Source organism: Callospermophilus lateralis, unplaced genomic scaffold (genome assembly GCF_048772815.1).
Source record: "Callospermophilus lateralis isolate mCalLat2 unplaced genomic scaffold, mCalLat2.hap1 Scaffold_194, whole genome shotgun sequence".
In the NCBI taxonomy this organism is placed as follows: Eukaryota; Metazoa; Chordata; class Mammalia; order Rodentia; family Sciuridae; genus Callospermophilus; species Callospermophilus lateralis.
The window spans coordinates 1,515,672-1,534,549 of record NW_027512953.1 but is presented as its reverse complement, the minus strand read 5'-3'; the positions used below and the strand labels follow the sequence as shown (position 1 = coordinate 1,534,549).

General features: G+C 39.5%; 1 pseudogene; it reads left to right on the top strand.

The window, feature by feature from the left end:
• The first annotated feature begins 5,487 nt into the window (after positions 1–5,487).
• Positions 5,488–18,878, top strand: part of LOC143389233 (contactin-3-like) — a 63,568-nt pseudogene continuing 50,177 nt past the window's right edge.

The window sequence follows — 18,878 nt, the reverse complement described above, 5'->3', positions numbered from 1 at the left end:
GTGTGACTATGTGGAGAAATCAGCTCTGGGCAGGGTTCATGGTCTGACCCAGGCTTCCTAGGTTTAAATCCTCTACTATGTTGCATGGCCATCCACCATTATATTAGTTACCTCATTTGTGAAGTGGGGTGATAATACACGCACTTTGGTGAGTAATGTGAGTAATAAGAAGTTAATATGTATAAATTAAGAATTTTATCATCTGGATCACAATTGGTACTCAGTGCTAGTTATTTTTCTTTTTAATTTTTTTATTGTTGCTATTGATTGACTGGGGATCAAGCTGAGTAACTCATACAGTGGAATGACTCCGACATATTAAGCATGTTTTCCCACTGAGCTAAACCCCTAGTCATGGATGTTTTGTATTTTTTTCAGAGAGAACATATATGGTTTACAAAAGATATGCTGGATTTAGTACCTTTTAACTGATGGCATGGTTTTGCTATTTGTAGTACAATTCACACATTTTAAATAGCAAGTGCTCAGTGTATATTACAGGACATATGAGTGTTCCATCTTTCCATCAGCTACAGCTTGTATATGGATCCTCCATACACTGGATTTCCAGTCTTTTGGCAGTTCCACAGTTCCCAGTGAATGCACACCACGCATGTTGGCCCCCAGGACTAGCTCTTCCAATCCTCTCTCTCTTTCTCACAATATTTGTACCCTCTGGATTTCTCTTACCTTGCATTATCTTTGCTGGTTTTCCTGGTTAAGTTATGGAGCACTTCCTTTTATGTCTTACAGGATCCCAAAGGAGACTTGGAGGGACGTCTCCTGTTCTTTCTCCCTGCCTCCATTCATGGTCATCTGGCCACCTCGGGTTGATGACCAAATCCTTGTTGCTGAGACTATTCCCATTACCTTTGTGCATATTTCCTCTGAAGAACAAATTGGTGCAATAACAGTTTCATTAATTTAAGTTTGAAAATCTTTCTCTGAAGAGAAGCAATACATTTATTATTGTTAGCAAAGCCCAAGCACGACATGTGTCAATGAGCATTAGAAATGATACATAGCTATGAGGTCACTAGATGAGAAACATTGTAGCCTAAATATTTAACACACTCAAGGTGAAGTTATGAAGTTCATTGCCTGCCAGATGAGGGTCAGCTAATTGAATTAATAAAATAAAGAGGTGAAAGAAATTAACTTGCTCATAAATTGCCCAGAAGATATGTTGTTGAAATAAAATACAATACAAAACCAGTGTGGCAGTTAAAATTCTCAGGGTCCTAAACAACAGGATCTGTAGAAGATGGGAAAACTCTGTAGCAGAGGATTTGAGTGTGACAGTGCAACTAAAATAGAGGCAATGCTGTAACATGCTGTATACCAGCGACTGCCTGACTGTAATTGGCAAAAACAAACAAACAAACAAAAAAAAACAGAGATATTTATGTCATTACATATTACATATTACAGCTTTTTATTTATCATAGTACATAAAATGATTCTGAAAAACCTCCAAAGAATGCTGAAGTGATATATATTTTCCATTGCAGTATACAATTAACATTTATTGCAAATGCAGATTTTTATGATAAGTAAACTCTGATAGTATTATAACAGATACTTTTTACTTTATTCAGAATGCAATATATCACACAGTTCTCAATTGCTTTTAGAGTGAGGCCCTATATATTTTAACATTGTCATGCAGGCAATAAATGAAAAGTTATTGCAGATCTAAGACATAAAAGTTATGTTTCATTCCATCTCAAAGAGAAAGTCTATAAACAAAGGTAGGTGCTACAAATTTCTGCAGACCTCTCATGACACAAAACCATATTAAATGCAGATTTGATTCTCTTCCATGAGTCTTTAAGGGTCTGAAGTTCTGTAAAAAAATAATCACTAATTCATTTGGTTTGAGCTGCTGTAGTTTGACATCTATCTGCCTCTGCCTCTTTTTGAATACTCTGATACTCCCTCCCTGGATTACATTGATCTTGCCTGCTTCTGCGTTGGCTTTCCCAATACAGGCTTCCTCCAGTTTTTTGTCTCTGCTCATTTGTTTTCCTTTGTAACTTTTATCTAGAGCATTTAGCGTGGTATGTTGTACATTATAAATTCCCAATTGTTATTAGCTGGTCTTATTTAGGTTAGTTTCCTGTCATTACTGTAACCAATTACTGTAAACTTAGTCACTTATAAAAACTCACATTTATTGTGTTACAATTTTGGAGAACAGAGGTCCAACAGGGGTGAGTGGCGACTGACATCGAGGTGTCTCTCCTTTTGGAGATTCAGATCCTGGTCTTTTCTGGCTTCCATAGGCCACTTTCAGTTTTTCACTGGTGGCTTTTCCCATTGTCTTCAATCCCAGGTCACAACGTTTGAGATGCCTCTCTGACTCCCTCGCCTACTTCTTTCTGTACATCCTTTCTTCTTTGGCCTTAAACACCCTGCCTTTCTCTTTAAGGACCCTTAGTATCACATTTGACCTTCCCATGAAGTCCAAGACAATCTTCCCATCTCAACCTCTTTATTTTAATTTGATTTGCAATGTCCCTCTTGCCGTGCCAGGTTACAGGTTCCCAGGTTTCAGGGTTAGAATGTGGACTTCTGGGGCAGATACTGTGTTTGCCACACCAGCATTAGGCCCAAACTCTCTCTCAAACGTTTACCTCATTGTTCCCAGCACTCCAAGGACATTTACTTCTGCTTTCCTGCCTCCATCTCAGATTCGAATTTCAGCATGACTGCTTCTAGCTCCAGTGCTCCTCTCCTCTTCCTGTTTCTACTGTTTCTTCTCCTGATCTTTCCTGAAAATCACGTTAGTTTTTCATCATCCCAGTTGAGGATCTTTACTGCCTTGGTTTTCTGAGGCTGTTGCAGAGGAAGACCATTTTATTATTCAGCAGCTCTTTCAAGATATGTCGGAGGTTTGGGGCGTCACCATAGAGGTGAGGGCCCCATAAATGGAGAATTGTTTTCTTCTTCCTGTGGTGGAGCATCCGGACAGGGTCAGTGGATGCTACTGTGGACTGGGATGCCCATGACCCTCCCTTGTCGGGAGGGCAGGGTCTATCTGTCAGTCAGCTCAGGCTGTGCATATTTGGAGAGCCTAGGGTGTGCACAGGGGATCAATTTGGTGAAAGTGAAGAGAGGAGGTGATCCCTAGGAAAGAAAGTCATTGTAGATGGACGTTTTCTGCAGATTCAAAGGGAGGGACATTCCAAATACAGAAGAGTCTGTGACTCAATTTCAGCAACCTTTATCTCCTCAGTTCCCTAAAATCAGAAGTCATAATGCAGTTAAAGGATCAGACTTGAAGAAAAAAAAATAAGATACTGGAGAAGTACCTGTGAAGGGTGAGGGGGACAGCACAGAAACAGGCTGAGTTCACAGATACTGGGTTCCCATATCTGTGTACAAAAAAAAAGAGGAGGAAAACCTTACAGGAAGAAAGAGTGCTGCCCAGCTCTGACAACACCATGGCCATGGTGATAGGGGTGCTCAAGCCACAGCTGCCAGTTGGAGAAAGCTCTGCACTACCCTGGGGGGCGTAGCCAACCCCCACAGGACTGCAGCAAAGGCTGGGGTCAACTGTGTTCTATGTGGTGGGTTCTCCTAAAATGACACCTGAGTGGAACATCTCTGTCTGCCAGAGTCATCTCCTGGATTTTTTCCATATTTATGTATTCATGCACACTTAGGAAACAACTCAAAATGATTTTAATGTGATTTCTTCATTTTATTTTTCCTAACAACCATTCCTATGTCATATAGACAAAAATCATCATAATCTCTAGAATAATAGAACACTTTAACAACATTTAAATGTTACCAATATTAATTTTAGAATTAAAAGAAAGCCTATAAATATAGTCTTACATATATTGTTTTATGTTGAATATTTTCAGTTAAAATTACATTTGGGTTATTTGTTGCACAAAGCTATTGTCCCTGTATTCTCGTTGCTCTCTGATGTTCTCTTGTATGCATTTACCAGACTGTAGGTTTTTTGCTGCAGATTGTGAGTTCTCTCCATCATCTGTTCTCATTTTAACATAAATTATTTTAATAAGTTGACTTCTTAATTCAAATGCCCAGTAAAAGTGTTGCATGTTGGGGAGCCGTAGAAGTTTCTGGCTGCCTCAGGAAAGAGAGAGGGCAGCCATATTGATTTCACATATAGAACACTTTGGAAAGAAGAGCAAAGTCCCTTGCCTCCCTTCAAGCATGGTAAGTCTGTGGGCATTGGGGATGTTACCTAGGTCTGGATACTGAGAGCAGCAGAAAGACCCCAGAGGGCTATAGATAACAATAGGTGCTAGTTTTAACAGTTACAGAATAAATTCAGCCTACTCTATCAGCATTATTTGTCTTTATAGTTCATTCATTACTGTTGTATTGGTGGTTAAATAGGAATCAGTTTAGGCATGAGAGTAACTGCTGGGTGGAGACTCGCAACACATTTTATTTTCATACAACTCAGTAGACAGCTTCATATTTCACAACCTAGCGCCTGACTCATTAGACCTTCATGAAACATGCTCTACTAACATGACTGAAAAATCAGTTCAACCTTAAAACTAGATTTCTGAGCGTTCCTTTCGCAGTTCATTGGCTGATCTTGGGAGACACTGAGCATTTGTGTTTGCCTTGGGAGTGGAAGTCAGTCATCAGGCTTCATTTCCAAGTTCTTGGCAAGCTTTCTCCATTTTGGCCTTTCACATGCCCTAGGCTGTACCTGAAGTGCTTTTATTCCTTTTTTTTGCTGAGAGTTCTCTTGTCTTTCCATGTTTGTTCTTTAGTCATGCAAGACTGTCACCTGTCACTCTGCTTCAATCTATTCTAGTTCTCCTCCAAATCACACACATTGGCCCAGTCTGATCTGTATGATGGTTTCCTGTCCCTAACCCTACCACATTCAAAGATCTTTAACCATCAAAATGATACATTAAATTCCTTTGAACTTGTCACCTAGTAGTTGTTTTTATTTGTACCTATTTTCCAAAAGTTCTTTCAGGAAAACATTACATTATTTAACCAGTACGGTAAGGTCAATACAACTGTAAAAAAAAAAAAAAAATTAGCAGAGAAGTAGGAGTCCAGGAGCCACCCACAGCCACTGTGCTTCAATACCCACTGGCATCTGAACCATCTCAGCCAACTAGAACCAAGCAGCATGGTATTATTTAGCCCCTGTTATTGCAGAGAACAAGAGCTCTTCTGCATAAAGTTGTTTTCCATAGGCCCTGAAGTTCATGGACACACTCATAGCAGACTTTACTTGCATAGTCAGTAGCATGAATTCATTCTTAATTAACAAGTGTTGATCAAGGACTTATTAAATGCCTTTGGATGCTTCAAGAACTTGGAAATGAAGCCTGATGACTGACTTCCACTCCTAATTTGAGGAGAAAGAGGAACAGTTGGAGTAAAATTAGCATTACTTGTTTATCACATGATAGTAAGACAGATAAGTAAATAGATCATGACTTCTCCGGTGATAAATGCATTCCCTGAAAGATGCCTTGGGTTGCCCTATGTAGGGGCCCAACCGAGATAAAGACCTTTAAGGAAATCTTCCTTGAGGAGTTGATTCCTGATGTTGGAGAGAAATTTTTGCAGACTCTGTGGAAGTCAGCAGAATGCGGTTTGGTGTTTGTTAGTCAGGTGTCTGTCACTGTGATCAAAATATCTGACAAGAACAACTTAGAGGAGGGAAAGTTAATTTTGACTCAAAGTTCTAGGGGCTGCTCTGATCCTGAGATTGGCAGAACTTGGTGGAGAGGTACTGCTCTTTTCATGGTAGCCAGGAAGCTGAGAAAAGGCAGGGGGAAGCTACTGCAAGAAGATATACTCTTCTACAACATACCCTCAGGGACTCACCTCCTCTAGCCCTGCCCTACCTGCCTAGTGATCACCCAGTCAGTCCATCAAAAGTAAGATGGATGGTTAAGATTGCAGCTCGGACAATCTAGTCATTTTACCTCTGAATATTTCTGCATTAAGTTAGGAGCTTTGGGAGGGCACTGCACATCCAAACAATAACAATGCTGAAAGTGAAGGAAACAAAAAGAGAGGCTTTGAGAGACTTTAAGCAGGGACTTGGCCCTGAAGGGACTCCTACTGAGTTTAAGCAATTATGCATTATTCCTAAGAAGATAGAAAGTTGTGCAAAGATTGATGTCAGAATTGCCTTGATTCTGTTGGTAATTTTGAAATAGCATAGAATGCACAGTACAAAAGTACAGGCTAAAAGGGAGGAAGACCCAGGCCAGAGGCTGTTAGGAGGCCTGTGGAGTATAGGTGGTGCTGAGAGCAATATCATGGCTCCCAGAGGGTGCTGATCAACTGTTTCCATCATAGCAGAGAAGGAATGCAGAATCATTTCATCTCTTTCTCTTCTAGAACCACAGCAAAACCACCCAGCATGCCTTTGAAGCGAAGGTAATTTTGTATATTTCAGGTCTCCTGGGAGAAACTGACTTTAATCATGGAATTTATTTCTCTCTCCCCAACTTTTGTTAGAACTATCCTATGCTTGGATCTTCAATGAATATTCATCATTTGTTGAAGAAGATAGTCAGAGATTTGTCTCTCAAGAGACAGGGCACCTCTACATTGCCAAGGTGGAGCCATCTGATGTGGGGAATTACACCTGCGTAGTGACAAATATGGTGACACATGCCAGAGTGCTGGGCTCCCCCACTCCCCTGATGCTGCGCTCTGATGGTAGGAAATGTTTCGGTGTCCTCTGACTGCAAATAGGGTCCTGACTACAGGCAGAAGTGAGCTAGGAAAAGTGAGAAATATATCTGGAAAAATTATCACTCAGAGGGGCAAAGATTATTGATGAGTAGGTGACAGAATTAATTACATAAACCCTAGGTCCTTTACATAATCCTTACTCAGGACCTCCTCCATAGCTTTCATAGACCACTGTCAAATGGAACAGGGGTTCCTCATTTAAATATCATGAAGAATTTCAAGATGGCAGCAGGGGAGCACTGAAGCAGGCCTGAGGACACAGAGCTGGGACCCAGGTTTTGTTCCCATCAAGCCCAGGAAGTCACCTGCTCTGACTTGTCCACTGGAGATTCCTAAAGTGCTGAGTATTTTGTTAGAGATTAAAAGGCATCACTGAAAAACAAAATTAAAAATCTGCTTCATCAACACCTCCATGGCTGCTGTTTTAAGAGTCTGTGAAGCAGCAGTGGGAACAGATTTGCTGCCCCTTAGCTAGGGACCCATTTTAACTAAGTCACATCTAATAGGGCACAATGCCAGAACACACAGTATGGAAACACCTTCCAGGCCCTTAAAATTGAGTTTGACCTCTCCTGTTTATTAAGTCACCATTTCTTGACTCCAGGGAGCCATTTAATAAGTTTAAGGTTGGTGTCTATGCTACTGGGGTATCATGAAGTAAATTTTACACTATAATTTTGGTTCCTAAGGAAGTTTCAGTAAGTCTCAATGCATTAATTGTTTATTTCAGTTTGACTACAAATGTCCACATTGAATACAGAGTGACAGAAGCCTCCCATTTTCTACAGTATAAAATGTACGGTGTTCCCTGTAGTGGGACAACTTGTAAATACTTATGAATCTGAGAATTCCAAGTTCTTAAGTGCTTATTAATGTTGCATGTTTGAGCCAGGTTAGCACCAGTGAGTAACTTAAATCACTGCAAAAAGTTAGTTCCCCATGGAGCAAAATAAAGTTTTATTTAAGAAAACAAGGCAATTTCAAAGGCAGGACTATCAACTTAATATTCTGCATTCACAGGTGTGATGGGTGAATAGGAGCCCAAAATTGAAGTTCAGTTTCCGGAAACTCTCCCGGCAGCTAAAGGTTCAACTGTGAAATTGGAATGTTTTGCCCTTGGAAAGTAAATTTTGTTATGTTCATTCTGTGTGCTCTACCACTGGGTTGCTGTAAGAGATTGGGGTGGATTGTGACAGGTTACCCTTTACTTCTAAAATTTACTTACATTTAGAAGGAAGGAAATAATGCAGGAAAAAAATATGCATATATAGTATACATATATAATGTAATTTGAAATTTTCAAGATGATTTGGAGAAAATTACTATGGCTGTCTAATTTCATGAACTAAAATGGTGTTCTTTCTCATGTCCGTTTGTTGTATTATATATTTTAGGCTTTATTTTTTGTTTTTCCTGTAAATCATGAATTTAGTCAAGAAAACTGCAGTTTATTTTTGTTAAAATATCAACTTCAAGGGTTAAATCTTTTGGCCTCATGTGTGTAAGTGAAAACTGGAATGTTATACATTTGAAACCCACCACTTTGGATCTACCTTAACCAAAGCTTTCTTTTTTCAAGTCCAAAAGGCTTCCAGACAATAGCAAACCAATTGATGGTTTTCTTCTTAGCCCTGTACCCCAGATTAACTGGAGAAGAAGTGATGGGATGCCTTTCCCCAGCAAAATCAAATTGAGGAAGTTCAATGGTGTGCTTGAAATCCCTACCTTCCAGCAGGAAGATGCAGGCTCCTATGAATGCATCGCTGAGAATTCATGAGGAAAGAATGTGGCCAGAGGGCGTCTCACCTACTATGGTGAGCATCCCTGGCTTGGGCAAATTGGATTTGCAAATTGTGGGGAGATTGTAGCAGAATCTCCTTTTTTAACTTGTTCTGCATTTTATTCTTTCTTATTCTTCTCAGTGAGGATGGACATCTGTCATGGCAGGAAGGAATTAAAAAGAAATAAAAATATGCAATAGGTTGGATATTTATTTCCTTTGCATTTTAAAATAAATCATATGGTAATGAAGTATTTTATACTTTTTTAAGAATGACCTTTTATACCCTTAATACATTAGAGAGAGATCTCCTTTCTGTCTGCTCTCTTCTCTATGAAAGGAGGTTTTATACCTTTCTTTCTTGTCTTTTTCTAAGCAGAAAAAATTGCCTACTGGGAAGAATTACAATTACTGTATCAGAGAATCCAAATAAACTCAGAATCTTGTTGAGTTTATCAGTATTATTTGGTCCTGTACAATAAAGTATTTGTACTCTATTTGCTGCCTTTAATTTGTAATCACATTTATTTGATGTACTGCTCAATTTGGATAAGGAAAGAATAATAATGTTACCCTTATTTGGAGTCTCTTTGGAGGAAAATTAGATTGTCTTTTTCTTTTCAAAATTCATTTCCAATTTCCTTTTGTTTTAAAAAAATTCAAGCCCCTTGGTTTTGATGAAAATATGATTTGGAAAGTATAAATACATGGTTTTACAAATTGCATCTGTAAAATACATATAAATGTAAGCTCATTGAATACAAATTTGCAATTTAATCATTAGAGACATTGTAAAAACTAGTGTGCATTCACCAATTTTGTGAAAGGCAAATTGGATTATGGTCTATTTGTTTTGGAAACTGAGAACTGAAGCAGTGTGCAGTGTCCACCTGGTTAGCACACGGGGATGTTACAGGGACAAGCGGGGTACACAGACAGTTACTGAAATGGTAGGACTTCTCAGGTCCCCATCAAAAATCTGAAGTCTGTGAAAGCAAAAGCTCTGACAAGATCCATACTTGTTATGTTACCTTGAGCTTTTATGATCTGTCAGAGATGAAACACAGACCTGAACTAGTAGCGCAAGTCCTTCTGTCTTCTGATTGTCTCTTCTTTGACATAAGGAGTTGGGTATGGAGGGAAGCATCTTGGGTGTCCAGGTCTCAGTTGGTGGGACAATGTGGAAATGGTGGAAGTGGTGAGAAGATGAGCACTTAACTTACATGGCTGTACAGCTCAAAGCCCCCACAAAGGAAGTCACCTTTGTTCCTACATAGGCTAGTGTCTTTTTTTGCTCCCTCCCAGGAAAACAAGTGACCGTGGAGAGAGTGCACAGCAAAGTCCAGCTGTCTTCATGTTTCAGCAGTGTCTTTACCTCTCTGTAGCAGAATCCCTGCCTCAATCATAAAGCACTATATGTCTCAGATGATGGGAAACAGGAATTTGTTATCAGACTGTGGCTCAGTCTCTTATTTTTACTTTTCTTTCCTCATTTGTCCTTTTCCTTTTTCCACAAGTTGGCATCTGCTATAATCCAAAATGGCCACAAACAGTGAGGAGCAGACCAGGGGCAGGAGGGATGAGGTGTCTAGCCACCTGCTCCTCAGATCTCTTTGGCTGCATGTTTACCCATAAAACAATCACTGTAACAGAAACTGAATTAGACAATGTAAGATCCTCCTTCTGGAACACAGTGAAAGGTGAAGTTTCCTTGGGGTTTATGGGAAAGGTGAGCAGAGAGAGAATGAAAACATGAGGTTATTTTAGAAATAAGAAAAAGAAGAAAACAATTCACAATAGAAAACCAATATCATCTGCTGTACTTCATAAAGAAGGTAGACTCTTGCTTTAGTCTGTTTTATAGATAATATGATATGTACCTAAGAAATAAATCAGAAATTAAATACATAGAGTTTCACGGAAGTTTCCATTTTAGAAGACTAAGATTGTGCATTCAATAAATGCCATGTAGTTCTCTGTCTGTTCTAATATTTCATGTAAAACGTGGTCTGATAAAATATTTGGATCTCATGTGATGGATAAAGGAGGAAACTGTGATTAATGTGACAGTTATAATCCCAGGGTTGGCTTGGTCCAGCAAATGATCCTCCCATTTGGAGAAGAAGAATACTAATATATACATTGCTTGGAAATTTTTGCTGGCAACTCAAATCTCCGTCAAAATCTTACCCATGAGTTTATTTGAGATCTCATTCCATTTCAGCATGGTAATTCCTGAAAAAGGAAAACGTGTTGTAATATAAAGTGGAGAGCAGTGATTTTGGACTGAACTATACTTCATATTGGGCAAGTAGTTTTATATAAAACAGATAAAAAACAAAAACAAAACAACAAAAAATAAACAAGAAAAAACTTAGGGTGGTACATTTTTGGTAAAAGCTAAATAGCCTGAGTTTCATTTCAATTTCATTTACAAAAAAGCAATTTTATGAGATAGAAATGGAGAGACAAATCTTCCCATGGTCGCAATTAAATAGAAATAGATAAACTGTTCCTCCATATGGGGAATGCAAATACAACTCCACAGTTCACATTGCATGCATAATGCAACATGAAACCAGTAAGACATCTCACCTCCCAGTTTGGGATCTAGATTGCAAGCTGAGACTTGGAGGAATACACTGTGTATATTGAGTGGCTTCCATGGCAAGTGGCACATTGCTTTCATCTGTAAAAAGAATTTCCAAATACCTTGTAAAACATAAATGGAAATGATTAATCTACTCGATCCAACTGATTTGCATACATAATTTAAAGTTGCATCAGTTTCTTCTCTTTCCAGTAAAAATATCATATGATTCAAGTGAAACCAATTTATCCATCTTTTGCTGTTTCATTTTAATTCACTCAGAGGTTCCTGAGACGTTCACTGGTTTGTATTTAATTATGAGTTATTTGTAACTTGATGGAAATTGTTTTACTCAGTTATAGAAATTTCTTTCCTATGAAAATTAATATTTAGTTCCTAATGAAGACCAGCATTTTACCGTCAATCACTTATTAAGTTGTCATCACTTGTGATCTCATGATTCAGAAATACACTTGAAAAAAATCAACTTTGTGTACCTGCATTACTCTCTATTAATAGACACCTGAAGAATATCATACAGATCGCAGAGTTTGGAAAACTGAATTAGAAGCTTAATGAATTTGGCTTAGGGAATGAGAGATTGCAGCATCCATCTTCAAATTTTATACGTCCACTCAGTAGATACTTAGTGGATTAAATATGATTCTGTCTTCCTGGTCACTTTAATCTGTTACCTGGAGCCTAATATTCATTTATATTTACCTGGATAAGGCTTTTACTTTTTATTTGCTGTTTGCTTTACAGCAAAGCCTCATTTGGTTCAGCTCATAAAAGATGTGGAAATGGCTGTGGAGGAGAGTCTTTACTGGGAATGTCAGGCAAGTGGAAAGCCCAAGCCCTCCTACCGGTGGTTGAAGAATGGAGATGTCCTGGTGCTTGAGGTAAGACAGCCTGCCTGTCATTCTGCCCTCAGCCTGCTCTGTGTTACCTGAATGCTTTCTCTAGTTCCCACTACCAAAAGTGACTCGTGGTTTTCACTCTTTTTCTTTATATCTCAGGAGTGGAATGAATGGAGAATAATAACCCAGTCAAGTACCCAGTCTGCCAATGAGAAGATATTTGCAACTTTGCATATTTTCATTGGCTAAGGGTGATTTGTGGTTTCGTGAACTTAGTCTATAAAATAATACACTATGCTTTTGGTATTGAAACCAGAGAAGGTATTCTTTTATCAAATATAGAAAGTTTTTCTGTTTTTCAACTTGTATGGCCTCTGGAGGATAATTGTATCTATTACTCGGTTGCCCTGTTACCTGAGCACTGATTTTCTGATTCACCTTCGCTCTCTAGCTATGTAATCTTGATCTTGGCTCTTTTTTTTTTTTTTTTTTTTTTTTTTTTTACTAAGCCAATTATGTTCCTTTGCATTTCTAGACATAATTATCCATACTTCATTAAAAAACCCTGGTAAATATGTGTGTTTTCAAGAACACTTTTTATACAATAAATTTATAATTTTCCAACTCACACGGTTTTTAAAAACTGTAGTGAAAGTCTTTTCAGTTGATACAATGGAACACCCTTTAAAGTATGAAACTTTAACATGGGTTAAAAATAAAAGGACTTCCATATTTTACTTCTGGATTTATTATTTATTTTACTAATGTACTTTGGGGCTGTATGATGCTTATTCATATTTCCAGTGTGTCTCTCATCTTTCAAAGAAGGAAAAGGTTCAATTTCAGGTGAGCCCGCTTAATGCACTGAGGAAAAGGTAGACATGTTGTGTCTGATTGAAATGGTAGTGAGTAGTGCTCATTTTTTCTTCTAAAATTTTGCTCATGCGCAAGACATTTTTGTTATTGTCTAGGAGAGAATACAGATAGAAAACAGTGCCCTTACAATATCAAACTTATATGTGACTGATTCTGGCATGTTCCAGTGTATCGCAGAAAACAAACATGGCCTCGTCTATTCCAGTGCTGAACTCAAGGTTGTCGGTAAGACCAATTTTCTCTGCTCTTCATTGTTCTTGAATCCTTCCTTCTTGCCAGAAACTGAAGTATGTGCTTTACATATTGGATTCCTGCATCTAGTAAAACTTAGAGTGTCAAACATGATTATTCAGGGTTTCTAACCAAAGCATGCATTTGAATGATTTCTAAGGAAAAGTAGTGATGAGGGACAAAATTAGAAACCAAAAGTTGAAGTAAATCCACAGAAGGAAGAAAGTGTTGGCCTGACCCATCTCTGTCCAGCTCCAGGTTTGTGGTGAAGGAATGCTTCTTAACGCAAAAGTGATCTGGGCCTTTCCTGCTGATGGGCCATCAAAGCAAATACCAAAATTGAAATCAATACCATTTGATTGCAAAGGGGTTGCTTTTGTCTTTATTCTCGTCCAACACTGGACATACTGAAGCCTTAATTAGCCAAGGTTTCACTAACTGAATTATGAATTCTTTTCTTCTTGTTGCACCAGATGTAAGAGGAGAAATTATATGTTTTATCATGTTTAGGGCAATTTTCCCAAAGGACATTTACATTGCAAATGATGGAAAAATCAACATTTTATCCTGTTTTGGCATAGCATAAAATAGGCAAAGAAAGAAGAAAGGGAGGTAGAGGGAGGGAATGAAAGGGGGAGGAAGGAAGGAGTTCATCAGTCTATGCAATTTAAATGGAGACTGCAGATTTCAGCCTAACTTGATCTAGGGTGCAAATATCATCATGGGTATTAGGTTCCATGTGAAGTTTCCCAAGAAATTGAGTTTATTATCATAGTCAATCCATGGGGAAAAAAATGATGGCTTTCTTAATAGCTTAAGCTCAAGCCATAGCCCTGCGATCAGTGGCCTCAGGTAGCCTGATTTGAGTCATTATGCATCTATCTGCTTATCACTGACCAATCCTTATGGCCAGAGGGCAATAAGGCCCTGATTGGGTAGCTCATCGGCTTTCAACAGAACACAGTCTTGCTTCAAAGTGTATTTGGAAATGCCTGCAGATAGTATTGGTGGTTGTAAGTAGGGGGAGGGATGGGGCCCTTGTGTGATATTAGCATTTGGTGGATGGAGGACAGAGAGGCTGCCAGCACTTGTACAGTGCACAAGACTGCCTCTGCACAAATGGTTATCCAAGTGCTGTGCTCTGGTAGTCAGCAGAGGTAAGTCCTAACCTGTCTTCATGGGATGAGCTTTTAAAAGTTTTCTGTACTAAGTGATCTCCTTTAGTTCAGTGAGCTATTTTAAAGCCTTTACAGTCAACATTAAAAATTCCTACAAAAAGTAATTGTTTCAAGATTTAGGGCCTGCCCCAAACACCATAGCACACATTTCTTTTTTAACAGTGAAACCCCATGAGTGGTGCACCATAAATCAAATAAATCTGGTGCCAACATCATGCCTGTCACCTTAAATCTAAACACGGCTGTACTGTCAACCTTTCAGATTTACAGGAAGTTAAAAACATGATCCAGTGCTCATTAAATCGATGATCTCTCATTCTCTCTCCTTTCATTCTTTTCAGCCTCTGCTCCGGATTTTTCAAAGAATCCCATGAAGAGGTTGGTTCAGGCCCAGGTGTGCAGTCTGGTGAGCCTGGACTGTAAACCCAGGGCCTCCCCCAGGGCGCTGTCTTTCTGGAAGAAGGGGGACACAGTGGTCCAAGAGCAAGAAAGGTATTCTCTTGTCCACACAAGTGGCCGCCGACTTCCTTTTCATATTCCGTAAGGTCACAGCAGGTCTTCCACATGAGCCTCAGTACCGTAGCATCTCAGTTGGCCAGGAGGTGTTCAAGAATCAGCACAGTGCTAGTTTTGTTCTCTGATACTCTCATGGTGACAGTCGCATGTTGGTGGAGTCTGAAAACAGACAACCCCTCATCGAATCTCTACCCATATAGAAGCCTGTCTTGTAGCAAGGGGTTTCTTCCCCAGTCCTCTGGGGAAAACCAACCAGAATGGTAAAGGAGTGCCAGCCCCAGAAGCAAGGCAGCATCATGCAGAACAGCCCATGCAGAGATCTATACACACACACACACACACACACACACACGCTGCTGGCCCCTGTGCTGAATCATACACAACACGGATGTTTCCTTTCAGCCAAGGCTTACTGGTTTGTATAATAGCATTGAAATGAAGAGGTAGAATGACCTGAGTTAAAAGCACAATTCAAGAGCCCCTGGGCCTGGCCTCGCATTTTCCTTCTGCCTTTTACTAGCTCAGTGAAGTGACCCCATCTTTCTGGGCCTCATTTGTTAGTGGAAATGATGACAGTTTATGCCTCATGTTGAGAAGATTATATGGACAAACTGCATAAATATTCATAAAGCACTGAGATCAATCCCTGGCAGAGAATAAGCATATGTCCTAGCCGTTATTACTATTTATTAAGTACTTACTATCTGCCAGATACTGTGATCCCAGCTTGCAATATCACAGTAACAACCCCGAAGGGCCCGTATCCATAGGTTGAAACCACGTGGCTATGTTACAGCAAGTGGTAAAAGGTAAGCTTTCAGATAGAAAGATTAACTTGAGTTAGTTGTATGGGTCCAAACTCACCTGAGTCCTTAAAGGAGGAAGAGGAGGACAGAAGGATGGCCAAGGAGATTTGATGTTCAAAGATGTGATGATCCCAGACAGATGGGAGGTACAAGAAGGATCATCGTGCGTGTGGCTGGATTGTAGGTTGTAGTAGGCACCACTGGCACAGGAACAGGGCCTTGGCTTCATGACCTCCAGGGAGTGAATTCTACTAACAGTCCCAAGGAGCACAGAAGGTTCTAGAGCCTTGGGAAGGAGCTAGGCTCTGCTAACGCCTTGATATTGGCCCACTGAGAACTAGACTGGACTTCTGACCTCCAGAACATTTGAGAATACATTTGCCTGAGTGTAGGCCCCAGAGTTTTGGGTAAATCATTACACCAGCAACAGGAAGCTGAGCAAACAAATTATCTCCTTGAAACATCTCTGGAGCTAAGGAGGAAACCAGAACTTAGAGGGATTGTGTGATTTGCTAAAATGATTCTTTAGTCTTCTCTGATTGACATCTGGGCCTTTTTGACTCTAGGGTGAAACCACTGAGCCTTTTCAGCCTCACTGTTTGTACAGGATTCCAGAATCTTATAGGTGATCTGAAGTGCTGAAGCAACTCCCAGTGATTACTTTTGAAAATGAGAAGAAAAAAAAAACTTGCAGTAAAACCTCAGGACAACATACTCAGATCCCTTTTCTAAAATTGCAAAGTCCTTTTGCAGGCAATCCAGTTGAACTGCTTGTAGATTATGGGCCCAGAGAGATTTTCCTGAGTCAGTACCCCACAGCATGTGCAATGCCACCATTCCTTGACAGCAAACAGCGTCCTAAAAGGCAAGCACAGGGGGACCAGGCAAAACTGGGACCCAAGTGGGTAGACCCAGTCCAGCCCAGTGTGTGCCACACAGAAGAGATTGCTGGAACAGGAAGCTAATTAGTGATTTGGAGTTTGATTTTGTAAACTGGTTTCAATAGGACAGTATAAACCAGTTCCTTTGGACTGTGCTAGAAGCTAAGTCTTCTGAACAATTGCTAACTATGTTGTGGGGACATTTTAGTAGTTTGATTGCATACATGAATTAGAGAGCGATTATTTTCCTGGGACTCTGTGGGTTACACAACAATAAAGCCACTTGTCCTCACAGTAGTATACAGAGGAGGCAGAGGTTCTAATCTTAATTTTAAAAGGGGATTTTAAAAAGATTAAGAGATTTAGCTAAAGACATAAAGGAGAGATTCACTCCCACAATGTACAGGGATGTTGTAAGTTCCGGAGTCTAAACTGGAATTTCTGACTTGGACATGTACAATCCTTATTTTTTTTCATCTGTTAAATATAGACAATAATTCTGAGCCTCACCTAGTTGTATAATATAAACCTTTAGCATAATGACATTGGTAGAAACATTGATCATTAAGGATAAGGTTATGCTACAAATAAAGTGTTGAAAGTAACACTGGCTGAAAAAGGAGTTTCTTGAGTGTTTTTTAGGAGTTCAGTGGTTCCTTGGTCTCTCTGAAGGTAGACATCAGGTCTGCCTCGACTCAGGTACACACACATGCACCAGCCCTCATGCTCTGCCACCATCCTCACCTCATGAACCAAGAAGACTGCCTGAGCTCCAACCTCGCACTGACATCCCAGGAAAACACAAGGAGGATGATAGAAATAGGTATACTTTCTCCATTATAAGAGACTTCTCTGAAATCCCATATAGCATTTTCCCTTGTACCTTATTGATCATCAATTAGTAAATTAGTTCCCTGCTATACTGAATAGCAAGAGAAGCTGGGAAGTTTGGGCTTTTTTTTTCCCCCTTGGAAGGAAATGGCCCAATGAAGAACTAGGAGTACATTTTCCAGGAGATGTGCTTGCCACTGCAGCAGAGTCCCTGCTAAAGACAGATAGTTCTCTGCCCCTTCGGGCCGACTGTCCCTCCACTTAGCATTCTGTATGTCTAGCATCTCTGCTGCACATAATAAGGAGATTTTTCATATAGGAAGGTAAAGTGAGGAGTAAGAAATGTGTTTAAGGAGACGGTCCAAAGAGCTGCAGTCCTTCCCAGAACTATGGTTTGAATTCGTTTCTGTCTCTTAGACAGCAAAAGTATTGACGAGCCAGGGCCTCGATGCTCAGGGAGAAGACTGCTAGAAGCAATTATAGAACAACGTGCAGATCTGACTCTTCTCCAAGTTCAGGGGCAAGCAGAGTGGGCTGCAGCCTTCCCTTGACTTGGAAGCCCCCTGTCTTTCCCTCTTGACTTGGACTGAGGCTCCAGCCAAATCAGGGGAGCTCATCAAATGCTAGATTTGCTGTGGTGGTTCAGCGTTGGGCTGCTCCAACTAATAAAGGCTGTTTCTAGTCTCTTTCAGGGGACACGTGAATTCATTGGGGGACATGTGAATTCGTGGATGCATTTGAGGATAGAAAGGAAGATAAAATTTTTGGTAAAATGTTTGAGTTATTTATAATAAGATTTGAAATTCATTTGATTTTTTTCTCATTAGTTAATTATTTTGATAGGCAAACTTGGATTCTTCAATGAATAAGAGATATATAATCAGTGGGAATCCATATAACTGAGTGGCTATTGAGAGAAAAATGCATTTTGAATAAGTAAACATTCTACTATCTATAGTATCATTCAAAGCCTAAGTCAGATTAAAAAAAACAAAGTTTGAATATGTCCTTTTTTTGGTGGGGGAAGTTCCTTGAAAATAGATGAGAGATAGTGGAACAGAGGTAAGGATTGAAGGAAAGGAAGGAAGGACAAGGAGGGGGGGAGAACTGCAGAAGGAATCTGATCAAACCTGGGTACACAGTGAACATACCACAGTGAGTGCTGCCTTTGTTTCTAACCATAAGGCACGAATTAAAAAAAAAAAAAAAAAAAAAAAAAAAAAAACTCCAAGTAAATAGAAGAATGACCAGGATTGTAAAGGAAGGGGAACGGGGTGGGGAGGGAGGAGAGGATAGGGAAAGGGAAGCATTGGGGTCCAATCAGAGCCACTTAATCCCATGCTTTATGATTGTGTCAGAATGAACCCCAATATTACGTAAAACTGTAATGAACTAATAAGAAAAAACCTTTAAAATTATGTCTTTTTAAAAAAAAATTAAGCTATTTTATTTATAATCAATAAACTCCGCTTAAATTCTTTATATGCATAAACCCACCTCACAATTGTTCCATGTCATGAGATTGACAAGAAAGGACTTTTGCAATACTCTATAAAGTGACATGAATTACTTTTTTATGAGAAATGTCCACATATCA